Raw genomic sequence first — 14337 nt, 5'->3', positions numbered from 1 at the left:
AGCTTCTGCTGCTGTGCAGTGTGACCTGCCTGGTCACAGGGTGCCGGGACCTATGAAGGTATTGGGGCCTGATCTCCTAAGTATTATCAGACTCTAACAGCTTAGCCTGTCAGTGACCTCACATTCTTCTGCCTTGGAAGGTAGGTACTGTGCTCTGACCTTACCCAAATGACCTTACTCCATGAGGCTGTTAGGAGGTCCACTTTTCTCAGCCCTTCCCTCAGTCATGCAGGTTAGAACCAGTCCCACTACCTGCTTCCCTGGAAGGTCTGCAGTCCCTTTAGCTATGCCTAGGAAAATGGGGTTCTAGAAGATTCTCATGTTCTCTCACAACTCTTTGCATTTCCCTACCCCCTCTTCCACCCCAGATTCTGACCCTGATGCAGAAGCAAAAGGGTTCTCCTCTTTTCTGGCCTTCTCCCCATTATTCCCCTACTCAACCCCATTAGGGCTTTTCTTCTACTGTGAGGAGGGAACTTCCTCTTATCCCACATTTTTCCCAGATCTGTGATCTACTTTGTAGTTAACCCTCTAAGTTTATTTTCTTGACAAGTAGAAAGCAAATTGTGGGATTTCTCAGAAAACTGTCTCTTAAAAACCTGATTTCTAAGATAATTGTCTTCTAATCAAGTTTAGCATCTAAGCTCAATGCTGAGCAAAGTTTTTTTATTCCAATTGTTTATGTTCTCTTATTCCCTGGGGCTAGGTCTTCATAATATAAAGGCTACTGAGGAAAAAGTCTGAAATACTAAGAAGGAAAAATAAATCTACTTAAGATGCTGTTCTGTACAAAAGATTTACAACAGCTGTGTTTCAGTTTCAAAAAGGAAAGAAAATCTTATTATCATTATTATAAAACCTAATAGAAACAGAAAAGAAAAGGAATCTACCCATAGATGAAGGTGATAGTAGGCAATAAATGAGAACAAGGCAAAGTTACATTAAATTGGGTATTTACAACATCCAACCTCATCAGTTGGGGAAGCCCTGTGGGAACTTAAGAGGCCTGGACAGAGTATATCCTCTCCTTGGGTGAGTCTTCCAACTGGCCATTCCCATCAGGGCCATATTTATAATGCAAATAATAGGGTTTGAAATTGAACATCTGTTCACCTATGTGCAGATTGGAACAAGCTGCATTTCTATGTTATCATGTTTCTATATTTATAAGGAGCCTGGGCTATGTGTGTCTGCCTCCTCTTTTGGATTTCATTTCAGGGGCCCAGCCCAGCTTGGAGCAGAAGGGGACATGAGACAAGATTTGTAGCTCTGGGAGTCCAGAACACAAGGGCCAGCCTTGACCTGGAGGCCAGATAATATATTTTAAACAATTAGGCTCCCAAGGTTGTTCACACAGTAGGAGTCTCACAAACAACATTCTTTAGACTGTCTGAGTATATGCTGGTCCATGTGGTCAGTTATGTGGGACAAATCACAAAAACATTTATTTATATAGAACAGATGCTACTACATCAAGGAACTGGAACTTAATCCTGTAAATATTAGATGTCATTGAGAGCATGGAAACAAACAAGGTAACCCTCTGATCATTCCAGATTTTTGCATTTCCAAACTATAGGAAGGGAGAATTTCAGGGTGGTCTCCCTGAATAGAGGACATAGATATAGGAGATTGGGAAGACTGAGGTATCTGTCATTTAAAGGGCAGAGTTCCAGAGAGGAAGAAGTTAAACAAAAGCTTCAAGAATGCCCTTAGACCTGAATATTAACACCACTTGTCTGAATACTATCCTGTGCCTGGTGGGTTGGATTGCCATTAGAACAGCTGCCTCAATTACTATAAGCTGAACAATTTTCTGAGCTAATACAGATCTGGGAGAAAGTTGAGTTCCTACCAGCTACAGTGAAGAGGCCTCATTGAATACCAAATACATTCAGTAGAGACCACAGAGGGGTCATGTCTTAGGAGGAAGGCTGAATTAGCTCTAGGATAAAGACTATTTTAGATCCTTCCTAACAAAGCTCAAAGACAAGTCTCCAAAATCAAGTTGATGACAAGTAACTTACTTGTCAGCTAAATAATATTCAACATTTTTAAAAGGAAGACAACAAAGTCTAAACACTCAGCAGCACAACATTCATAACATGTGGCATTCAAAGAAAAGTCATTAGATATGCAAAATAAGGCAACAAAACCTATATCCAAGAAGAAAATCAGTCAACAAAAATAGAGCCAGCATAGATAATGAAACTAGCATAGAAAAATTTTAAAACATGGGGATCCCTGGGTGGATCAGAGGTTTAGCACCTGCCTTCCACCCTGGGTGTGATCCTGGGGTCCCGGAATTTAGTCTTGCATCGGGCTCCCTGCATAAGGCTCCCTCTGCCTCTCTCTCTCTCTCTCTCTCTCGTAAATAAAATCTTTAAAAAAAGGATTTTAAAACAACTATTCAAATATGTTCACATATTTAAAGGAAAATATAAATGCAATAAGGGTTTCAATAATTATACCAAATATAAAGAGTCTCTATTTTGCATTTGGATTTTACATTTTATACACTCCAATTAAAAGGCAGAGATTGCCAGACTAAATGAAAAGCAAGACCCACTACAAGCTACTACAGGAAATATCCTTAAATATAAAGACAAGGATAGATTAAAAGTAAGAGGATGAAAAACATAATACGATGTCAGTGCTAATCATGATAAATTTAGAATAATGATATTAACATCAGACAAATAGGGGATCCCTGGGTGGCTCAGTGGTTTAGCACCTGCCTTTGGCCCAGGGCGTGATCCTGGAGTCCCGGGATCGAGTCCTGCGTCAGGCTCCTGGCATGGAGCCTGCTTCTCCCTCCTCCTGTGTCTCTGCCTCTCTCTCTCTCTCTCTCTATGTCTATCATAAGTAATAAATAAGTGAATATTAAAAAAATAATAAAATAAAATTTAAAAACATCAGACAAATAGACTTCAGGAAAAGAAATATTATCAGGGATGAAGAAGGTCATTTATAACAACAAAAAGGCCAATCATCAAGCTCTTAATAATAGATCTTTATAATACATGAAAAAAAAAACCTGATGGACCAAGAAGAGAAATATTCAAATCTACAATTCTAGTTGAAGATTTCAATACTTTTCTCTCAGTACATGATAGAAAAAGTCAAAAGAACACAAAATTCTAGAAACCTTAACAATGCCAAAATCCAACTTGACCTCATAAAATATTACACTCAGTAACAGCAGAATTCACTTTTTTTTTCAAGTGCACAGAGAACATTAGCTACTATAGACCATATGCTAGGCAATAAAACAAATCTCAAAACATTTAGAAGGATAAGCCCTTTTATACAGACTCTGACTTCTGCTCAAAATGGAATTAAAATAAAAATCACTATAAAATGATGTCTGGGAACTCCAAATATTTGGAAATTAAACACACTTTTAAATAACTCATGGGTCAAAAAGAAATCACAAAGAACACAATACAGGCAATCCTTGCTTTTCACGGGTTCTAATATGCACAGCTTTGAGTCTCCCATCAACATTGTTCAATTTTCAAATTACCACATTTCAGTTATCACAATATATTACTGTAAGCAATTCTACAGACTTCATTGTTAACTTATCAGTCCATGAATCACTATGCAAATAACAAATATCATCATGATTAGTAGCCTATCACATCATTTCTTCCAAAATTCTTTGGTGATTTGCTACTGTTCCTCTATTATTTAGTTCACATACATATAGTAAAGCTGTTTCCTGCTTGTCTCCCACTGATAAACCACATGACATTTTACAAAAATGGGTGACCCAAAGAAGGAACTGGCCAACAGAGATGAAAGTACATCTAACAAGCAAATCGTGATCATGTTGGAAGCACAATTTGAATCAAATGCAAATGAAAATAAAGAAGAAATAGCCAATGTGGGAATCTTAATATTTCTACTTTTTGAGAGATTCTAGATTTATACTCAGAGAAATGCAGTGAAAGTGACATAAATAAGGAAAGTGCTTATAATGAAAAGGATAAAGATGTCCCAGAGAAAGTGACACTGGCAAAAAACATTGAAGGATTCTTGAATATTTATTTCATATGTGTAAAAGATAAAATGTTGAAAGCTGATTCAAACTTAGGAAGTTCTGAGTATGACAATTCACAGAGGCATAGAAACAGTGATCACTCCTCATCATAAATTATACAATGAGGAGGCAGTAAGTACTGTTCAAATCTTTAGATTTGTTTTTTTTTTTCAATTGTGGTAATGTATACATAATATAAAATTTATCATTTAACATTTTGAAGTGCACAGTTCAGTGGCATTAGGTACATTCATATTGTTGTGCAACCTTCACCATCAACCATCTCCAGAACTTTGTCATTTCCCAAATTGAAACTCTGTATCCATTTCGTAAGGTTTTTGTAAGGGAGGAAAACATTTTAATGCTCAAAGTGTTTCATCATAAACACTTTAATGCTTCTAATGTTTTAAATTACAGTGTACTAAATAAATATTAATTTCACCATTTTTTTCATTTTCCTATACATTTAATGTTATAACAAAAAATCTTAAGGATCACAGAACAATTGTAGTTTTCCCATGGATTATTAAGATCACTTTGCAGGATTTAAGTTTGTATGGCCATTGTTATAGTCCTTCACTACTGTAAAGATAGCTGGTGTATTAAAATTTGTGGGGTAAAGTCAAAGTGGTCCCCAAAGGGAAAGTTGCAGTTTTATACTTACATTAGAAAATAAGAAAATCTTGCAATAGATGCATCACATTGTTCACCTTAAACTTTCAATGTTATAGATCAATAATATCTCAATAAAGCTGGGAGTGTAGAAAATAAGAAAATTCTCAAGTTCAATTCTCTAAATTTTTACCTAATGAGCTAGAAAGAGTGAATTGAACCCAGAGTAATTAGAAGGAAGGAAATTTTAAAGAGTAGAAATTTATTCAATAGAAAATGCTTAAACAACATAGAAAATCAATGAAATCAAACAACCCAGGAATATCTTTATTATGTATTTATCTAAAAGAAATGAAAATATATGTCCACACAACACTGGCACATTAATATTCATATAAGCTTCATTCACAATATCCCCAAACTTAAAGCAACACAAATGTTCATCAAAAGTTGAACGCATAGGGACGCCTGGGTGGCTCAGCAGTTGAGCATCTGCTTTTGGCTCAGAGCATGATCCTGGAGTCCTGGGGCCAGATCCCTCATTGGGCTTCCTGCATGGAGCCCACATCTCCCTCTGCCTGTGTCTCTGCTTCTCTTTCCCTCTGCGTATGTCTCTCATGAATAAATAAATAAATAATCTTTTTTTAAAAAGGTGAATGCATCATTTGGGGAATATAAATAATAGTGAAAGGGAATATAAGGAAAGAGAGAAGAAATGTGTGGGAAATATCAGAAAGGGAGACAGAACATAAAGACTCCTAACTCTGGGAAACGAACTAGGGGTGGTGGAAGGGGAGGAGGGTGGGGGGTGGGGGTGCATGGGTGACGGGCACTGAGGGGGGCACTTGACGGGATGAGCACTGGGTGTTATTCTGTATGTTGGTAAATTGAACACCAATAAAAAATAAATTTATTTTTTAAAAAAGGTGAATGCATAAATAAATAGTGGTAAAGATGAATGCATAAATAAATAGTGGTATACCCATTCAATGGAGTATTACTTTGCAATAAAAAGGAATGAACTACTCATTTATATAGCAATATGGATCTTAACATTTTGAAAGCACCATGCTATAATTCCATTAATATGAAAATCTAGAGTAGGCAAATCTGATTTATATGAACAGAAAGTAGATCTATGGTTGCCTAGTATTTCAAGTGAAGTCGAGAGATTGACTACAAAAGAGAATAGAAAATCTCTTAGTGTGATATAAATGATCTATATCTTCATATGGTGGTTACTTGGGAGTCTATATTTGTCAAAACTCGTCAAATTTAACGTGTGTGAATTTTATGGCAAATAAAGTGAATGATCATGAGGAATAGTAAACAGTAACTCTGAAGGACATGTTCATGCACTTTGGATTCTTGTGAAACAAGAGTATTGATGGTGGTATAGGGGAGGTGAACACTTTGGCTATGATGCATATCTGTGTTGATACTTTGTGTGTGTGTGTGTGGGGGGGGGGTAATGGTGTAGTGATAGTGGTAGAAGGTGGATGGTTCATTTTCCTGCCTCCCGCCATTCTGCCCCAAAGGAAGCATCCTCTCCTTCACTTTCACTTACTCTTCTAATGCTTATTTTCCAGCATTATATACATATTTACAGCACAGACATTCAGTCAGCAATAAGAAAAATCCAACCTTCTGTGTTCTCCTCTGCCTTAAATGCCTCTATCAATAAAGGGCTGCAGAAAGCACATTTTCCACCCACACATAATTTACAGCCTAATGCTTTACTACAAAGTGAGAATTTCTTTAAGTTCCAAAACAATAAGCCACCTTATTCCTGGTTTGTTTTTGTTTTTGTTTTTGTTTTCCCCAGAAACTAGGTCTTTCAGCCATATTGATAAGTGACAATCTCCTTCTCCCCACCCCTCCCCTAATGCACACACACACACACACACACACACACACACACTCACACTCAGGGCTATACTTCCTGGGGGAATTCAGACCCAGTCTGAACCAGTTATGCATCTGGCCGTTCCTCCACAGCTGTGGCCTGAGAAGACATAGAGTTGCCACCAGCAACCAGAAGCCAGAATGAAGAGCAGCAGGACCTCAAAAACTGTCCCAGATGGTGCCCAGTTTCCTACTTTGAAAAATGGTGCTGTTTTCTCTGTGTATTGTCCCCTTAACAAAGGATAACAGACTTTACTGCATTTCACTAGTCACCTCTCCTGAGCCCAAGCCTCTTGCTCAGCAAACCAATGCCAAGGAGAATCTGCCCAGTAGTGTCCCTGCCAAAGGCAGTGGCCAGTGCTGGGCTTCTCTGACTAGAGTCAGTTTGTATTCTCTGCTGCTGTAGGCATGTGCAGGCAGTGGAAACCAGTCCTTTCTGTTTTGCTTCTGTTCATTCTTCCATGTAGAACTATTTGTAAAATCCAGAAACTACCTACTTGTGCTCCTTAAACACCTTTTTCACAAGTCACTTCTTTTAAGTGGTTCTATGAGATATTCCAAGGTTGGATTCACATGGACTACTTCTTGCTGGATGTTACAAACCACTGAGCTTGGCAGCAATCACAGAACATCTTGTCTTCTTAAACTGACACTTACGTAGCAATTAAGTACTAGATGAAGGTAGACTATATCTACTCCTTTGATCCATACAATTTTATCATTCAAATATCATATCATGCCTAATACTAAATATTCACTATTGGTTCCCCAAACCAAATAAGCTGACATAAACTGATTTTTTTTCCAAGTTTCAGATTTGGGGTAGCATCGTATCATATGAGAAACACTAGTCTCCCTGCCTGAGGCTGAATCAAGGGTGGGCAATGTGCCCATCACACAACCAGATGAACTGTACAGAGATCTGGACTGAGAGGCTTCTGTCTATGCCTAAAGCCAGTGTGTGGCTTTCAACTGGGTATCTGAACTTGACTTCTGAGACCTCTGACTTACCAGTCAAAACTGAGTCTGTTTTAATCATTTCCAATTCTCTCCCACATGTTCTTCTTCAGACAGGACATAGAGAGGCATAAAAGTGAACTGTTCATTCTTAGATCTACACATTCCATCTAAAAACTCAAAATATAAAGTTTAGTCTGTAACTCAAGTTCATTTTCTTTCATTGCAACAGAATTTAGTTTGCTCCTTGAAATGCTGGCCAGAAGATATTAATCAAGTTCTGAACTGAACCAAAAGTCAGAAATAAATTTTGAAATCTACTGTCAAAGTACCTTGTACAGTTTTGCTTACTTATATTTCTGGGTAAGTCTTCAGCTCAGAAAACATTTAAGTTGTTTCATTTGTCAGAACCATATATTGGATGAAAACCTTGCATATTCTGAAAATATTTACATCTTCTAAAAATTCCTTATCTTGCCTAAAATACTTTTTAAAAGATTATATTTATTTGAGAGATAGAGAGGACAAGCAGCAGTGAGGGGCACAGGGAGAGGGAGAAGTGACTGACTCCCTGCTGAACTGAGAGCCCCATGTGGGGCTCCATCTCAGGACCCCGGGATCATGACTGAGCTAAAGGCAGACACTTAACTGACTGAGTCACCTAGGTGTCCCTAAAATAAAGTCTTATTTTTTAAATAAATCAATCATAAAATTAATCATGAGGAGGCATCTGATATGAAGCCTTAGATTTCAAATGATAAAATTAGTATTATTTTATAAGCTAATTAAATATGTACCCACTCCATGAAGACTGGAGAAATAATTTAATTTTTATAACTAAGTGAAATAAGACTAAGTAAATATGTTCACTTCATAAAGCAGGAAAAGTTTCCCCTCTCTGCATAGTACATTAGATACCTTACAGAAGAGTTTCCTTACCTTGGAAAATTATCAGATTAAATATTAATGGCATTGCAGGTGACAGCAACTATGAATTTAACATAATAGGGTTATTGTCAGCCACTTTCTCCTCGGGGATGTTAAAAATGTTCTTAAACATAAGATATGCATCAATATCACCACTACTTTCAAACAAGAGGCCTCAAACATTATCCTTCTCATGAGATCTGATTTAGTGCTGGGGTAACTGATGGGAATTAGGAATGGGTGGAGACCTCACTCTAATCCCCATCTTTGGAAGCACTGATAACTAGTAGATCTTTCAGATCCCCTTAAAATTTGAAATAGGGAAACTAGCAGCAAGAACAAAAAGAACAAAGAACCAGCCCAGAACTAAAAGAAATTGCTCCATGTGCCAACTTCTCACTTAGGTAACAAAGAGATGGATAAGGCAAAACTTCTTGATTAGTCAGACACTAACATTGACCCATATAAATATGCGTTTGAGTACATCGTACATTCATTACTAAAATGGTTTCTGACCATGTCAAATTTCCTACCTAGGGATTGTCATATAATGTTGTTGAAAATGCTACTTTTTGTTTATAAAGGTATAAGAGCTGACAGCAAGTTGATAGGTATATACCATAGAACTTTTCCCAATGATTTTCACAATTTTCATGGGACTGGCTTATCATCTAGATAATAGAAGAAAATCCAAGTAATAGAGTCCTGACTTCTAGTATAAAAAATGAAAGAGAGCAGCTAAAATCTCTGGGGGAGATGGTGAAATGTCACAATTAGAGCCATGTTATTTTTTATTTTTTTTAATTTATTTTTTATTGGTGTTCAATTTGCCAACATATAGAATAACACCCAGTGCTCATCCCATCAAGTTAGAGTCATGTTATTAAGAATAAGGCTGACTGGAGTCGTATAATAAATGAAGAATCTATAGGATTGATAGCTTGTTATAGGGCCGGATCATACATTCCAGACCAAATCCTATTTAATATACATGTGGTTAACTTTTGCTGTTATTGTGCCATTATTGCACTGTTCTTCAGGAATGAAAACAGTCAAGCTCCTTTCTCTATAAGTGCTCTCATGGTGTCAGAGGGAAAAAACCCAGGCAGGGCCCCAGTACCTGTCCAGAAATGAAGAGAAGTTGCTAGAAAACAGCCATGACAGACAAACAAGATCTTGGGCATCTTGTAAACTTATAGTAGGTATAATATGATGGTAGAAATGGTAGCTTCAGCCAACTCACAAAGTAAAACACCTTTAACCCACTCCTTTGACTAATGCCACCTCTGTTTGGTACAAGGCAATAAAAACAAAACTTAGAAAAGAAACCCCGTATTACCAGGGTGCCTGCAACCCCTAGTGTGATCTAGACAGGGAAACTGGGTGGGAGGGGTGGAAATGGGGTAGAAGTTCCTCTTAAACCCAAACTTCCCAGAAAAGTTTTGCCTGAAGTTATAAAAGTATTGGTAAATTTTTAATGAATTTACTCAATGTTTTACAAACACTACTCTTAAGAGCTTTGTCTCACCAGAAGCAGAAGTGTCCAGCATTGTGGGATACCAAGGCCCCCAGGGTATTTCCAGCCAGCAGGGAAAGGCAACATAATCATCGAGCAAAGGAAATATCATTCTTGTGCATTACCCAAGAATTGTTGTTTAGTCCCAACAGGCTTTAGTAGGGTAGAGAAGCTTAGGAGAGTGATGTAGAGACTGTCTGCCCCCAGACAGACCCTGCAAATCAGCGTTTACCTTGGAGAATTCACCACTTCTGCAAATCTGGTTCATAATCTTGTCAGTGTAGAAATGATCTTGTAAGTGTCCCAGGGTTGGCTAGACTTGAGCTGCTGACTCATTTAAACAAAGCCTGAAGGATATGACCTGCAAAGCTAGAAGGCTAATTTAGAATTTTATGTTCATGTTGGCCTGAGTAGCCCCCTCTCTACTTTGACCAAGCTATATTACCACCAAATTGGTGAGCATGGGCAAGAACCAAGGTAATGGGAGCACAATTGTTCTGGGTTCTGTGGCCTGTTTTATCCACCTCCATACCAGAGATAAATAGACTTGCCAGTCAGACCCTATACATAGCCACTGATAGAGTACCTTCTTCTGGGATACATGCCTTTGTGAGTCTTTTTCTCTGTGTCCATGCTCATTAATGCCTCTTCTGATTGACATTTCTTTTTTTTATTTAATGTGACTACTTTGCCTTAAGTTTATCAATAGGCATTCAATAGAGTTACTTTCTATGGCTACGTTGGTCTGGTGTGCTGATTTCTTAATTTAACTCATAGAGGGCAGTCCTGTTTCAAGTCGTTAGCGGTACTTACCGAAGCGCCACTTCTATTATGAAAGGAAGTATATGAAGACATTTGATGAAAACCTTAAAACCCCTGGTTCCTTGAGAACTGGTTAGCTCATGGAAGGAGGCAATGCCCAAGAATAAGACAGAAAAGTGTTATCAGGATGACTGTGCACTGGGGTGTTTTTTTTTTTTTTTTATATCCTTAAGGGGATATTGGTTATGGGATCACTAAGATGTGACAATCAAAGGAGGAAGAAGGAAGGGGAAAAGATATTAATCAACACCTGCCATTGGAAGGTGTGGCAACCACATGGTAGTTCTTACTTGACAGCTTCTGACTCAGGTGCTGTCTCTTACTGAACACCTATCATATTCAAGGTACAGAACTCTGTGCTATGATACTTTCAGAGAAAAGAGGGATGGCTTGTCACAAATGATTAATGAACTTTGCTCTTTTTGCCCTGCCAGTAGGTCAGTTTTTTTCCTCATCAGCATGGAATATCCCGAGGTGGGGAAGGGCAGGAGATTAGGGAGATTTGTAGGGAAAGAATGCAAAGAGAGCTAAGATAATAATCACCTTCCAGCATTCCTTAATAGGAGTCTGCAGTGTAACATTAGCTTTACAAACTTGCCTACCATTTTGAGAAAAGATAGTCACAATGTCTTTACCCTGTCACCTAGCAATGAGCTTGCCTGGTCAACTAGATCCCAAAATTTTACATAAGGTAATTCAAAAACAGGAAGTTGGTTAGTGAAGGCCAGTTTGTGTGGTGGGGAAGAGGGTCTGTCTCTGACCCCAGAGAAGTGGGAAGAAGAAAAGGAGGAAGGAAGGTGTGGGAGTCCCATAGCCAGATGAGTGTCCCATTCGCCCCTCCTGTCTTCTGGCCTTGAGTGGGACTGTGTGTAGTCAGTTCTCCTTACTCATTTTAGTTCTGTTCTATAAAATACCACAAACTGAATTAGCAAATACTCGATCACTGTTCCTTGGGGACATTCGTGGTTAAGTTTCTATGAGCCTCTGATCACATCCTTTTTCCTTTAAAATAGTTTTTTGCTTCTTTTGTTTTTTAGAGCAGTTTTAGGTGCATAGCAAAATTGAGCAGAAAGTATAGAATGCTCCCATATTCCTCCTGCCCCTACATACTCATAGTCTCCTGGACTAGTATACTTGTTACAGTTGAGGAACCTATATTGACACATCAGAATCATCCAAAGCCCAGAGCTTATATTAGAGTTCACCCCTGGTATCCTATATTCTATGGGTTTTGACTAGCAATGACACATATCCACCATTATAATATCAAACAGAATAGTTTCATTGTTTAAAAATCTCCTGTGCTCCATGGATCATCCCTCCCCTCCCTCATCCCCTGGCAACCAATAATCTTTCACTGCCTTCATAGTTTTGCCTTTTCCAGAGAGTCACAGAGTTGGAATCATACAGTCGGTAGCCTTTTCAGATTGGCTTCTTTCACTTGGTAATATACATTTCAGTTCCCCATCCACCATATTTTTTCATGGCTTGATAGCACATTTCTTTTTAATGCTGAATAATATTCCATTGTCTGGGTATACCTCAGTGTGATGGACTAAATTATGTCCCATATTCATATGCTAAACTTCTAACACCCAGTGTGACTGTATTTGGAGACAAGGCCTTTACAAAGGTAATTAAGGCTAAACAAGTTCATAAGGTCATAAAGGTGGAGCCGTAATTGATAGGACTGATGCCCTTATAAGAAGGAGAGACATGTTCACACAGAAGAAGGGCCATGTGAAGACCAAACGAGAAGATGGCCATCTGCATGCCAGGAAGAAATCTCTCATCAATAAGCAAATTTTTCAGCAGTTTGAGCTTGGACTTCCACTCTTTGGATCTGTGAAAAATACCAATTCTAATTGTGTAAACCATCCGGGTCCGTGGTATTTTGTTATTAGCAGCTGGAGCTGACTATTACACAGTTTATTTATCTCTTCACCTACTGAAGGACATCTAGGTTGCTTCCAAGTTTTGGTAATTATGAATAAAGCTGCTATAAACATCCATTGTGCAGATTTTTGTGTGCTGTAAGTTTTCAACTCATTTGAATAAATACTAAGGAGTGTAACCCCTAGATCACATGGTAAGAATATGTTTAGCTTTATAAAAAACTGCCAAGCTATCTTCCACAGTGACTGCACCATTTGGCATTTCCCCCAGCAGTGAATGGCAGCTTCGATTGCTCCACATCCTCACCAGCATTTGGTGGTGTCACTGTTCTATATTTGGGCCATTCTAATAGGCATGTGTTAGTACCTCATTGTTGTTTTAGTTTGTATTTCCTTAATGACATATGATGTGGAGTATCTTTTCATATGCTGATTTGTGTCTATATAACTTCTTTGCTGAGGTGTCTAGATCTTTTGTCCATTTTTAAATCAGGTTGTTCATTTTCTTATTGTTGAGTTTTAAAATTTTTTTGTTTATTTTAGATAATGGTCCTTTATCACATGTGTCTTTTGCAAAATTTCTCCCACTTTGTGACTTATCTTCTCATTCTCTTGACAGCATCTTTCACAAAGCAAAGGTTTCTAATTCATTAAACAACTGATATATAACCCTGTTTTACGTGTGTATCTATAAAAACTTTAATAGTTACCGTTGACTCCTTAACATTGAACTCACAGACAATAGTTCCATAAAACATGCCTGAAGTAAGCTAACCTAACACATACTGTCTCTGTTCAGGCTGCTATAAAAAAATACCACAGACTAGCTAAAACAACAGAAATTTAATTTCCCACAATTCTAGGGTCTGTAAAGTCTAAGTCCAAGGTTATGGTAAGATTTCTGGTGAGAGCTTTCTTCCTGGCTTTTATTTTTCTATTTTTTTTAAGATTTTATTTATTTATTCATGAGAGAGACAGAGAGAGAGAGAGAGAGGCAGAGACACAGGCAGAGGGAGAAGCAGGCTCCATGCAGGGAGCCTGATGTGGGACTCGATCCCAGGACTCTAGAATCACACCCTGGGCTGAAGGCAGTGCTAAACCGTTGAGCCACCCGGCCTGCCCTCTTCCTGGCTTTTAGATGGCCACTTTGCCCTCACCTAACCTTTCTCCCAGATGCAATTAGAGACAGTTCTCATCCCTTCTTATAACATTAGTCAGGCCTACCCAGAACACCTCATTTGACCTTATTTTCTTAGATGTTCCATCCTCAAATACAGTTATACTGGAGTGAGGGTTTCAACATATAATTTATGTTGAAAGACACAAACATTCAGCCCATCTCATATGTATTTTCTTTATAAGGCACTTTGCAACCTCCTGCCTCTTAGTATAACTACATAGCACTGCAGCATTACCCTCAGAGGCCATTTAAAAATCAAAATCACCAGCACGAAGCATGAACTATGAAATATTGGGCACTAAATATTGGGCACTAAATAAATCATGTAAGGAATACTTGTTTAGGGGCGCCTGGGTGACTAAGTTGGTTGAGTGTCCACTCTTGATTTTGACTCAGGTCATGGTCTTAGTGTTGTGAGATAGAGCCCTGCATCCAAATTTATGCTCAGTGGGGAGTCTACTTGAGATTCTCTCTCCCT

The sequence above is a fragment of the Vulpes vulpes genome, chromosome 1, assembly GCF_048418805.1.
Source record: "Vulpes vulpes isolate BD-2025 chromosome 1, VulVul3, whole genome shotgun sequence".
NCBI classification, from domain to species: domain Eukaryota; kingdom Metazoa; phylum Chordata; class Mammalia; order Carnivora; family Canidae; genus Vulpes; species Vulpes vulpes.
Note: the sequence above shows the minus strand (reverse complement) of the source record.